The sequence below is a fragment of the Oryx dammah genome, unplaced genomic scaffold (assembly GCF_014754425.2).
Source record: "Oryx dammah isolate SB20612 unplaced genomic scaffold, SCBI_Odam_1.1 HiC_scaffold_24, whole genome shotgun sequence".
Lineage (NCBI taxonomy): Eukaryota > Metazoa > Chordata > Mammalia > Artiodactyla > Bovidae > Oryx > Oryx dammah.
The window spans coordinates 21,520,573-21,533,154 of NW_024070208.1; the positions used below are offsets into that span (position 1 = coordinate 21,520,573).

The window sequence follows — 12,582 nt, forward strand, 5'->3', positions numbered from 1 at the left end:
TCAGCATCAGAATAACACTATTTGTTTACTCTTCTTAGGAACATTCATGACTCATGGGTTTCCCTGGTGGTTCAGACAACAAAGAATCTGCCTACAATGTGGGGAGACTGAGTTCAATCCCCTGGAGAAGGAAATGGCAACCCATTCCAGCATTCCTGCCTGGAGAATTCCATGAGCAGAGGAGCCTGGTGAGCTACAGTCCATGGGGCTGCAAACAGTCAGACATGACTGAGCAACTACATACACACACACAACTCATGAGAACAGGTCAACATACCAATATTATCAGGAATTTGGAAGAAATTGATTCTAACCCTCAAGGATGACTTTGAGGGGTTCAAGACTTTAACGAGGAAAGTAACTGCAGATGTGCTGGAAAAGCAAGCGTGAGTGAGTGAGTGAAAGTCGCTCAGTTGTGTCCGACTCTTTGCAACCCCATGGACTATACAGCCATGGAATTCTCCAGGCCAGAATACTGGAGTGTGTAGCCTTTCCCTTCTCCAGGGGATCTTCCCAACACAGGGATTGAACCCAGGTCTCCCGCATTGCAGGTGGATTCTTTACCAGCTGAGCCACAAGGGAAGCCCAAGAATACTGGAGTGGGTAGCCTATCCCTTCTCCAGGAGATCTTCCTGACCGAGGAATTGAACCAGGGTCTCCTGCATTGCAGGCGGATTCTTTACCAGGTGAGCTACCAGGGAAAAGCAAGTGAAGGAGAATTAAAGGGGAGCCTGAAGAAGTGACTGAATTGCTGCAATCTTATGATACACTTTCATGGAAGAAGAGGTGCTTCTTATGGATGAACTAAGACTGTGTTTTGCTCGTAGATGGAATCTACTCCCAGTATAGATGCTGTGAAGACCCGCTCAAATGACAAGAAAGGATTTAGAATGTTACATAAACTTTATCAAACTAGTTGATCAAGTTGTGGCACGGTTTGAGAGGACTGACTCCAATTTTGAAAGCTCTCCTGTGGGTAAAATGCTATCAAACAGAGAAATCGTTCATAAAAGGAAGAGTCAATCAGTGTGGCAAACTTCACTGTTGTCTTAAGAAATTGCCACAGCCACCCCCAACCTTCAGCAAACACCACCCTGATTGGTCAGCATCCATTAACAATGAGGTTAATGGATGACCAAAATGACCAAAAAAAAAATATGCTCAGACTGAGAGTTGTGAGTTAAGTTTCATGTAGGCCTACAATGAGATAGCTCGGAGCAGTGCGGGGAGTCAGTATATATATATATGATTTTAGGGACGGGAGATACATGCAGTTAAGCACACATCTTTCAAGAAGGTTGCTTGCTGCCAGTCAGAGGTCTCCAATAATGATTTTAGTATTTTCCTAGGTATGAGAAGATCTAAGAAACTGGGCTCATAAAATCTCCTGAAAGTAACTAACTATCTGAAGGCCTGTTCTGCTAGTTTTCTAAGAGCACAGAGTGCCTCATTCCTGATCTCTGCCCTGAACTCTTTGCAGGGTGTGCTGAAGGGCAATGGTTGCAGGGGCCAGTGACTTCATATGTGTAGAATCATGTGGCAAGTAACAATTCTTAGGTGGTAGTGGCAAGACCCTCCACTGGCAAAAAGGTTATGACTCATTGAAGGCTCAGATGATGGTTAGCATTTTTTAGAAATCAAGTTATTTTTAAATTAGGATGTGAACATTTTTTTAGACATAATACTTTGTACACTTGTTGTTGTTCAGTAGCTCAGTCGTGTCTGACTCTTTGCAACCCCATGAATGGCAGCACGCCAGGCCTCCCTGTCCCTCACCATCTCCCAGAGCTTGATCAAACTCATGTCCATTGAGTTGGTGATGCCATCCAACCATCTCATCCTCTGCTATCCCCTTTTCCTCCTGCCTTCAATCTTTCCCAGCATCAGGGTCTTTTCCAATGAGTCAGCTCTTCGCATCAGGTGGCCAAAGGATTGGTGCTTCAGCATCAGTTCTTCCAAAGAATATTCAGCATTGATTTTCTTCAGGATGGACTGGTTTGATCTCCTTGCAGTCCAAGGAACTCTCAAGAGTCTTCTACACCACAGTTCAAAAGCATCAATTCTTTGGCATTCAGCCTTCTTTACAGACAACAGCATGGTGTAAACATAACTTTTCTATGTACTGGGAAACCAAACAAAGCCTGTTTGCTTTACTGTGGTGGTCTGGAACTGAAGCCACAGTATCTCTAAGGTATGCTTGTACTGAAACAAACTGTCAAATAAATGGTGAAGATGAGAAAATACCAACATCAAAAGGTTTTGTGAGGATTAAATGAGCGTGTACAGAGAGGAACAGAAAGTGCTTCAACACAGTGCTCAGCACATAGGAAGCTCAATAATGTTGGCTGGCAGCATTATCAGTGGAATCCAGAAGAGGGTGAGGCGTGGCATGAAGAGAGACAGTTACAGAGTTTCAAGAAGAGGCAGGTCTGGAGCTTGCCCTGGAAAGATAAGGATTTTTTTACTGGACAGAGCGGTGCGGGCACCCTAAGAGTTCTAAGTCTCCTCTCCTCTACGAGTTGCCCCTCCCCCACAGGCACTCTCCCTGCTCCTCCATTAAATGCAGAGTCATCCCAGTAAGAATCAACTATTGAGCAGCCTCTCTCTGCCCATCTGTCCATTTTTCCTTCCTTTCTACACAACCAGGGCCTAGATGAATTTCACCCCCAAAGGGAGTGCAACAATGCTGTCCAGTGAATTTCAGCAATCTGTAGGAAAGGCACAGTCTACTCTTCAGATCAGCAACCCTGGCCTAGGCGTCTATCCTGGGCTTCCCTGGTGGCTCAGCAGTAAAGAATCTGCCTGCAACGCAGGAGATGCAGGAGACTTGAGTTCAATCCCTGGGTCAGGAAGATCCCCTGGAGGAGGAAATGGCAACCCACTCCAGTATTCTTGCCTGGAGAATCTCTTGGACAAGGGAGCCTAGGGCGGGGCTACAGTCCATAGAGTTGTAGAGAGTTGGACACGACTGAAGTGACTAAGCACAGGTATCTATCCTAGAGAAATACTCAAAGGTCAGCATGAAAAATCACATACAACAATGTCCACTACAGCATGATTTGTGAGAGAGAAAAAATAGAAGCAATCAGAATGTCTACCCATGGGAAAAGAAGAAATACACCATGGAGCATCCATACTGTCCAGAGGTGAAACTAAGTTACACGACACTTATGTACTAACATGAAACAATCTCCAAAACATACTGTTAAACTGGAACACACACACACACACACACACACACACACACACACACTACATGATCTCCTTTAGGTAAAACCTTCCCTGGTGGCTCAAATGGTGAAGAATCCTCCTGCAATGCCTGAGACCCAGGTTCAGATCCCTGGATGGGGAAGACCCCCTGGAGAAGGGAATGGCCACCTACTCCAGTATTCTCTCCTGGAGAATTCCATGGACAGTGGAGCCTGGCCGTCTACAGTCAGTCCACGGGGTCGCAAAGAACTGGACACAACTAAGCGATTAATACTAACAAATATTCTAAAACTGTTAGGGGAAGCACACTGATTGAAACCGTCCACCTTGGCCAGGTACCACAGTAACCATCTGCATGAGTTGTTTTATGACAGGAGATCCTGATAAGGAATTCGGAACTAATAAGACACCACCAACCAGAAGAGTTCGGGAAAGGTCTAAAGGAGACACTGTGTGTCCGTCCACTTCCCAGAATCCCTCTCGCTAGCATCCATCTTGGCTGAGCGATACTTGCGCCACCAGGAAAGACTCTGAATTAGAATGATTGGTCAAAGACCACCCAGAAACTAATCCCATCACCATAAAACCCAGACATTCCCTTACCCCACTGCTCTCCACCTGGGTGCCCTTTCCCAATAAAATCTCTTGCTTTGTCAGCACATGTGTCTCCTCAGACAATTCATTTCCGAGTGTTAGACAAGAGCCCAGTTTCGGGCTCTGGAAGGGGTCTGCCTTCCTGTAACAAATGGCGACTCTGGTGGGACTTTTGTTTGCTGAGACTGATATCCTGACCACTCGGGGTACTCAGGGGCCAGCTTGCCTGCCAATGGACCAGACCCAGCGGCCGTAACTGGGACCCTTTTGTCCCTGGTCTCTTCCTGACGCGGACAACTGGCCAGAGTGCCCCAACCGGTAAGGAACAAGAGACTTTATTGACCTCTCTCCCCTTCCCTCTCTCTTTCCTCTCCTTAACCCTTCCTATCCTTCCCTGTTTTTCTAGTCCCCCGGTTCTGGATGCAGGAATCTGGTCGAAGGTCCCCCAACCTGAGCTGAGGATTGGAGACTGATCACCTCTTCTTGGCAGAGAACTCAAATTCTGGTTCTGGTCTGGTCTGATTTCTGGTAGGGCCGAGTTCCAGTCCTCCCTTCTCTGGAGGGCCAGGGAAAAGTCCCATAACGCCTGGGTATCTGCAGGTGGCAGGAGACGTCTGTAAGGCCACCCCTTTTTCCCCTCCTCTCCCGCCTCCTCCCCCTTCTTTTCAACCTGGCTTCCTTTCTTCCCTTTGAAATCTTTGATGTTAGTACTTGGATCTGAAGTTCTGTGTCTCTATAAGAGGTTTTCTGAGAGACTGTATTCTTGTATTTAAGGGCTTCCCTGGTGGTGCAGAGGTTAAAGCGTCTGCCTGCAACGTGGGAGACCTGGATTCGATCCCTGGGTCGGGAAGATCCCCTGAAGAAGGAAATGGCAACTCACTCCAGTATTCTTGCCTGGAGAATCCCATGGACAGAGGAGCTTGGTGGGCTACAGTCCACGGGTTGCAAAGAGTCGGACACAACTGAGCGACTTCACTTTCACTTTGATGAGGACTGCCAGGTTTATGTGTGTGTGTTTTAACTCTGTGTTCTGTGTTATGATTTTTGATGGCCATTTTGCTTTCTCTGGCCAACATTTGGCTTAGACCTGCCGCCATTTTGTTAGAACTTGATTTTCTTTCCCTGTGCCTTGAGACCAGGGCTCTCAGGAACACTTATCTAGACCATCTCTAACTGCTGACACTGAGGAAAAAGGGAAAAAAGACTTGAAGCTAGATTTTTCACTGTGTCTGTCTAAATATGTCTTGGTATGTCTTTGTCTCTGGGTAATATTTTTGAGGTTAATTTGTAAATGAGCTCTATTTATTTGGCTTAAAAAAAGTAATTCTAAATTAAACAATAAATTCCAGGTTCATGTGAACTGGGAAATATTCAATATTAAACACCTGATATTAATGTTTGTTGACCTATCTAATATAGACATGTCTTAGAGTAATTAACATTCAGTTCAGTTCAGTTCAGTCGCTCAGTCGTGTCCGACTCTTTGCAACCCCATGAATCACAGCACGCCAGGCCTCCCTGTCCATCACCAACTCCCAGAGCTCACTCAGACTCACATCCATCCAGTCAGTGATGCCATCCAGCCATCTCATCCTCTGTCATCCCTTCTCCTCCTGCCTCCAATCCCTCCCAGCATCAGGGTCTTTTCCAATGAGTCAACTCTCCGCATGAGGTGGCCAAAGTATTGGAGTTTCAGCTTTAGCATCTTTCCTTCCAAAGAAATCCCAGGACTGATCTCCTTCAGAATGGACTGGTTGGATCTCCTTGCAGTCCAAGGGACTCTCAAGAGTCTTCTCCAACATCACAGTTCAAAAGCATCAGCCTTCTTCACAGTCCAACTTTCACATCCATCCATGACCACAGGGAAAACCATAGTCCTGACTAGATGGACCTTAGTTAGCAAAGTAATGTCTCTGCTTTTCAATATGCCATCTAGGTTGGTCATAACTTTTCTTCCAAGGAGTAAGCGTCTTTTAATTTCACAGCTGCACTCACCATCTGCAGTGATTTTGGAGCCCCCCAAAATAAAGTCTGACATTGTTTCCACTGTTTCCCCATTAAGTAGAATATTTTCATTGTACCTAGGTTTAACATAAGTTAAATATTACATCTGTTACAAGTTTGTCAACATGGAAATTACCTCAAGTGAAGAAACTTCTAAAAAATGTAAATGAAATATAGCTTTTATATAAACTCTATTAAGAATAATTATTCTTTAGAAATATCTGTCTAAAATAGTCTCTTCAGATTGGCATAACTTAAATTTCTAAGGGGGGTGCTAAGTGTTCGAAGTTTATTGAATAGTTAGGTCATTTCCAAATAAAATAAGATTTTGAAACATTTACTACTAAACACTAATTTCCTTTTACAGAGAAACTAAAGAGATTTGGGACTATAAATGAATAATGTTTGGTGCCATCCTAAAATGTTCTAAGAAAGCAAGGGTTTTAGAAATTATCACTGGTATTTATGCTCACCAATCTATAAAATGCTAATATAAAAGTTAGTTTTTGGTTGCTAAAGGAAAGTAGGCAGTATGTTTTCAGTAAAAAAAAAAAAGGTATGAAAAATACAAAAAAGTTATGCATGATCAGGATTTTCTAAAATTGGATTACAAATAGTTAGATAAATGGATTTTGTTAGGAACAACACAGCCATAAGAAAACTGGTTAGAGCCAACTGGGTCCAGGATGGCGGAGCTGACTCTCACTAGACCTTGAGCCTTGGTATTTACTCCCATTGTGACAGAGCAACAAGCTAAATGATACACCCATCAACTAAATCTGATCAAAGTTCTAAATCCTTTTGATTGACCTTTTAGATAAAACTTCCTAAATCAAATTCTTTTGAAGTTCTTTTGACTTCTAGCTAACTTTGGGGTGCTTCAGAGGGCCCCTGAAACATCCCAAAGAGAGATATTAAACTGTGTTTATTTGGTTGGTTAAATTACATGAAAAAGACTATCAAATGAGTAATAAATCCGCTCATGTTATAATGTATGGTAAAACTACTAATACAGATATCCTAGAAATTATATGGAGTTCTTAACATTCTGATCCTGGTATTCTAATGGAAAACCTGATGACTTCACAAATGTTAACAAAAGGACTGAATGAACCAGCGAATATGCTTATAACTTTTATGGTTTCTATCTGAAAAATTACAGGTTTGAATCTTATGTTTTCAGGGAGTAAGGAAAACCTTCCTCTCAAACTAGTTATGGCAATACTTCGGTAAAATTAATGTTATAAACAAAACAATTATATTTTCTCTCTGACTTCTCCAAAAATTGGAAATTCTTAGGTTTCCAGTAAGTTTATCAGATGAGTTAGGAAGGTTATCTCACAGGTTCAAAAATCTCAAGAAATTTTTGAGACCTTAAAAAGGGAAGAATTCACCTAGATTTGTTAGGCAAAATCTGTGATAAGCCTTTGGTGTGAGTTTCCCAGCCCTGTTTTATTTTAAAAGGTCAGTCTGAGACTCTATAAATGTTTCAGCAAAATAAAAAGTCTATAATCAATTATGGTTATATAAATCATCAGACCAAAATTAGTGAGAACAGACTTATTTTGCAAACAAACTAGCCTTAATTTGGTTATATTTGATAAAAATGAGGGTAACTCTAGGGAGAAAAAGATATTTCAAAAAATGTTAAAGCCCAGTTTGTTAATGGAGGTCTGCATCTAGTAAGACTCATCTCTTAGATAGTTCTTTGCTGTTATGTGATATTAATGCAAAATTTAATTGAATTCTTAGAGAACACCCTAGGTTTGTTTCTGAAGCTCATCTCAGTAATCTATCTTTGGATGAAGATCAGATGTCTCATGACCTGCAAGCAGGACTAGAAAAAGACATAATTTAAGGGACTGTCTCCAACCTGGATGGAAGGACTTTTTTATCAGGAGAAACTACACTACACCAGGATGAGAAGATGAAGACATCAGAGGTAGACAGCTTCCCCAAGATGCTGGACCTGATCCATATGATCATTTATGTTTTCTTGACTTCTTAGACCTTTGCATATAAATCAAATGCTTTTCTATCATAGGCCTGATTCTATGCTAGTTTTAGAAATCAATTCAATTGTTGGGTTTGTGGCCAATTACCTGTGTCCAGTTCTGGGTTACCTTGGTAAATTTCTCTACTACAAGACTCTAACTAGTTGCCCCTGAAAAAATTTACTTAAAAAAAAAATTATAGGCATATTCAGGTCACTGTGATATTACTGGAGAAGGCAATGGCACCCCACTCCAGTACTCTTGCCTGGAAAATTCCATGGACGGAGGAGCCTGGAAGGCTGTAGTCCATGGGGTCGCTGAGGGTCGGACAGACTGAGCAACTTCACTTTCGCTTTTCACTTTCATACACTGGAGAAGGAAATGGCAACCCACTCCAGCGTTCTTGCCTTGAGAATCCCAGGGACGGGGGAGCCTGGTGGGCTGCCGTCTATGGGGTCGCACAGAGTCGGACACGACTGAAGTGACTTAGTAGTAGTAGTGATATTACTAAATGGAATCCCCTCACCAGGCCAATTAATAATGCCTGCTCTGACTCTGGCCATAAATTTGAGCTTTTTTCTATTACTCAAGCTCAGTCAGAGCAACAAGAAAAGTTTCAGCAGAGGAAAAACCTCCCAGAATTATGGGATGGATTTATATAGATAACACCAGGCTACGGTAATTTAGGTTTAAAGTCTCCTCTGTGTTGGAAACAATTAAATCATACTAAGGACAATCAGTCTAGTAACACGAGAAAACGGGGCTATGTGCCTTATAGATGATGCCAATATATAATTTCCCTGGAAGATAAAGATTCTACAGAGCAGACTAAGTCAGATGACCCGAGATATACTGGGCTACATCTAATGGAAGCTCTTAAGTCTTACTGGTGACTTTACTAATACTGCTGGCTACGTTATTTGTATTTCACCTGTTTTACAAAATTATTGTTTCTTACACCATCAAATGTGTGTGTGAGGCCTCTAACAGAATAATATATACTCCCATATGAGATCGATGATGGTAACAGTGTAACTCTAGATATGGGAAGAAGCAACAAGAGGGAATGTTTTCCTGGACCAAGAGGCTAGTAAGACAGGTGGTCCAGAGAATTTTGGATACTGTTTTATGGCCTAGTCCAGTAACAGCACATTGAGTGGCTTGTCAACAAAATCTTTGTCAAACCCGAGAATGGACATTCTCAGCACCATGGGATAAAATGGTCATGAAATGCCCCCCCTCAAAATCATGGTCATGTTTATGAGCAAAAAGGGGCTCTGCCAACTGAAGACTGACACTCGCCATCTACATCTGCAAAGATTAAATCATGGCCGCTGCAACTGCTGACTTTCACGCCCCTGAAAGGAGTTCAGGGTGAAAATCAGGAATGAGGCATTCTGCTCTGGAAAAACTGGCAGAACAGGCCTTCAGATAGTTAGATCTTTTCAGGAGAAGATTTTATGAGTCCCAGTTCTTGCATCTTCTCAAACCTAGTGAAACACTGACGTCATTAACAGTGAAATCTGCTTTGGCTATTATGGAAAAGTTTACAATTAAAAGTCAAAATAGAGTAGCTATGGTTCAGATATCCCGGGAAATAACTAGGTGATGCTATGGGTGTACTTTCAGATTAGACCTTGTATTGCTAAACATTTGAGTTTTCTGAGTCATGTCAGGCTTGGATGTCACCATTCTCAAAACAATGTCTGCTGGAAGCTAGTAACCTTACTTTTTCTAAAACTAGGCAACTGGCTACCTGGCTACAAGTCTCCCTGAAGTGCCAGGTCCAGACTGGGTTTCAGGCCTATTCTTCTAAAAAGAAATAAGATTTATTTTGTCTACTAAATTCAAGTTATCACTCCTCCAACTACTTCTAATTGGGTCTGTTACACCAAAATGGCAGACCAAGGGATTAGGATTTTATTCATACAAGACTCAGATCTAGAACTTGGAACTCAGAAATACTTCCAATTCAGTGTCTATACTCCAAGCTGAGGCAGCCCGATGCCCCATTTTGACAGGAAGTTATCACAGTCATAGTTGCCCGGTTCTCTAAATTAAAACTGAGCGGGACTCTGTGGGGCCCTGGAGTACAGATGTGTTCTGTGTTCTCCATTTCTTATCTGTAGGATTTAGGATTCAGCCTCCTAGACCTTCCCTGAGCTCCAAAGGGTGGATTCAGACAATTGCTAATCAGGGAAGGGAGGGGATACAGAAACAGGAGAAACAATCAAAGGTTGGTACAGCCTCCAGACAGAGTCCTGGTTCCTACTCAAAGAAATATGCATAAAAATGTCTTTGAGCCCCCACCCAGGTGGAGGATGGTAACTTCAGACTGAACACAAGATTCCCGGAGCACAGCTCTGTTGCCTCACCACCAACCAATCAGAGAGGGTCACAAACCCTGTAACCCTCACCCAAAATGTTGCCTTCTGTTTCGGGGGACCAGAGATGACCATCCTGTTAGGTCTCCTGTTTGGCCCTTGTCTATTTCATCTCTGAGAGGGGCCAATTAAATTGCTGTTACTACAAGGGTAGAGTTGGTTTCAGATGTGGAACACCCCAACTTAGATCAGGTAGAGAGAGACTTCTGCTCTGGTAGGCAGGCCTACACCCATGCACAGCAGGAAGAAGTTACAGAAGAAAGAGACCTCCACCCAATTCCCAAGAAGTATCTTGAGTATGAAGTCTCTCAGGGGGGAGCTGTTAGGGGAAGCACACTGATTGAAACCGCCCACCTTGGCCAGGTACCATAGTAACCATTTGCATGAGCTGTTTTATGACAGGAGATCCTGATAAGGAATATGGAACTAATAAGACACCACCAACTGGAAGAGTTCAGTAAAGGTCTAAAGGAGACACTGCGTGTCCGTCCACTTCCCAGAATCCCTCTCACTAGCATTCATCTTGGCTGAACGATGCATGTGCCACCAGGAAAGACTCTGAATTAGAATGATTGGTCAAAGACCACCCGGAAACTAATCCCATCACCATAAAACCCGAGACTGTGAGCCACATGGCAGAGCAGTTCTCCTGGGTTCCCTTACCCTACTGCTCTCCACCCGGGTGCCCTTTCCCAATAAAATCTCTTGCTCTGTCAGCACATGTGTCTCCTCGGACAATTCATTTCTGAGTGTTAGACAAGAGCCCAGTTTCAGGCCCTGGAAGGGGTCCCTCTTCCTGCAACAAAACCACATACACAAGAACCTAACGATTTCTCTGGAGATATAGATATGCATTAACATAACAGATATGTGAACACCACTGCATTTCCAAAACTGTGCCTGAGAAATGTTAAGTTTTCAGTAAGTATTTGCTGAATGAATGAAGATCTATGAATATGAACAGAAAAACATTGGAAAATAGATTTGCTTTTCGTGCTAAATATCTGTGTCCTGTTTTTAAGAGACCACACTAAATTACCTGCATAATTTAAATGAACTCAAAATAGTTCTTCAAAAGCAAACGACAACAACAAAACACCACCACAGGACCTGGATAGACCATGAAGGGGTCGATGCACCAATTCTTGAAGACCTTTTCAGAACAGCTAATTTACTCGAACTGGGCAATTAGGGATCTTACAAAACAAGTCAACTCTCACTTTACCTCTCCAGCATCAAACTCCTCAACATCCGACGAACAGAAAAGTGTTGGGTTTTAAACTGTTACTGAAAACCAGTTAATAGCACGCCCTTTCTAAAGGGTGTTCTCTAACAAACCACGCGCCGAGGAGCCTCCCCCGCGCACACCACGCGCCGAGCGCAGCAAGGATGGTAGGTGAGCGCCGAAGATCCTCCAGGCAAGGTGTGCGCACACAGCACCCGGGGAAGGTAACTCACTCTCCGACTGGCCTTTTCGCGATCTATAATCGGTCTCTCCTCCTCTGGCTTCATCTTGCGGAGGAACTAATTTCTTCTGTGATTCAGCCCGGAGCCCAAGGTCACCTGGTCAGGGGACGAGAAGCGCGGTGTTAAAACCCAGGGAGAGGAGGAGCGCGCCGTGGGTGGCATCCCCGTGGTTCGGTTCTAACCCAATCCGGCACCTGCATTTCAGAGGAGGAATCTGCAGCTCGACCCCCACCGGCTAATTCAAACTTGCGCGCCACTCCGCCCCTGGCCCTGGGGGGCGCATGGATGAGAGCTTGAGGGGAGGGTGGGCCAGAGACCCTCACCCACACCCGGAGACCCTCACCCACACCCGGAGACGGGCCTGTCGGTGCCCGAGTGTATTCGGCCGAACTGAACCCAGGCGGGGCAGGCCCGTCCCCCCTCACCGATCTCCGCTACCTCCTGGACCGGTGCGCTCTGGCCTCGGTCTGTCTTCAGCCTTGGGCGTGTGCCAAGGGAGAGAAGGAGCCAGGGCGAGCCGCGTAGACCCGGGCCGGAGATGCAGACCCCCAGGCTCGCCCACTGCCGGCCGGGAAGGTGCGGCGTGGCGAGGGTCACAGTCGGGTCTGCTCTGCGCAACTCCCTCTGGGGCTCCGCGCCTGACTCCAGTGCGCCGCGGATCAGAAACGCTGCAGCTGCTGCGGTTGTGAACTCCGCACCTGGAAAATCGATCCCAGACGCGCAAGAGCCTCCCATTGGTTTCCGACCAGCGGCGGACTCTAGAATAGGGGCCGGGGCGCGGGAGCGGGGGCTTCGGTGGGGGAGGGGGCCGAGGGCGGGTGCACCGACTGTCCATCACAGGCCACGCCCTCCCCATGCCCAACTCCCCCCACGGCTCCGCCCACGAGGGGGCCGGGACCCAGGGCGCCACGCGGAAAACTTGTCCACGC

The 12,582-nt window shown here is 44.8% G+C and overlaps 1 long non-coding RNA gene across 1 annotated transcript; it reads right to left on the reverse strand.

Annotated features, from left to right (window-relative positions):
- Positions 1–2,100: 2,100 nt before the first annotated feature.
- LOC120883077 lies at positions 2,101–12,486 on the reverse strand. The gene is made up of 3 exons (XR_005725661.1): positions 12,352–12,486; positions 11,645–11,749; positions 2,101–2,441 (listed from the first exon to the last, which is right to left on the reverse strand). It is a non-coding gene; the product is annotated as an uncharacterized LOC120883077 (long non-coding RNA).
- Between the last annotated feature and the right edge of the window lie 96 nt (positions 12,487–12,582).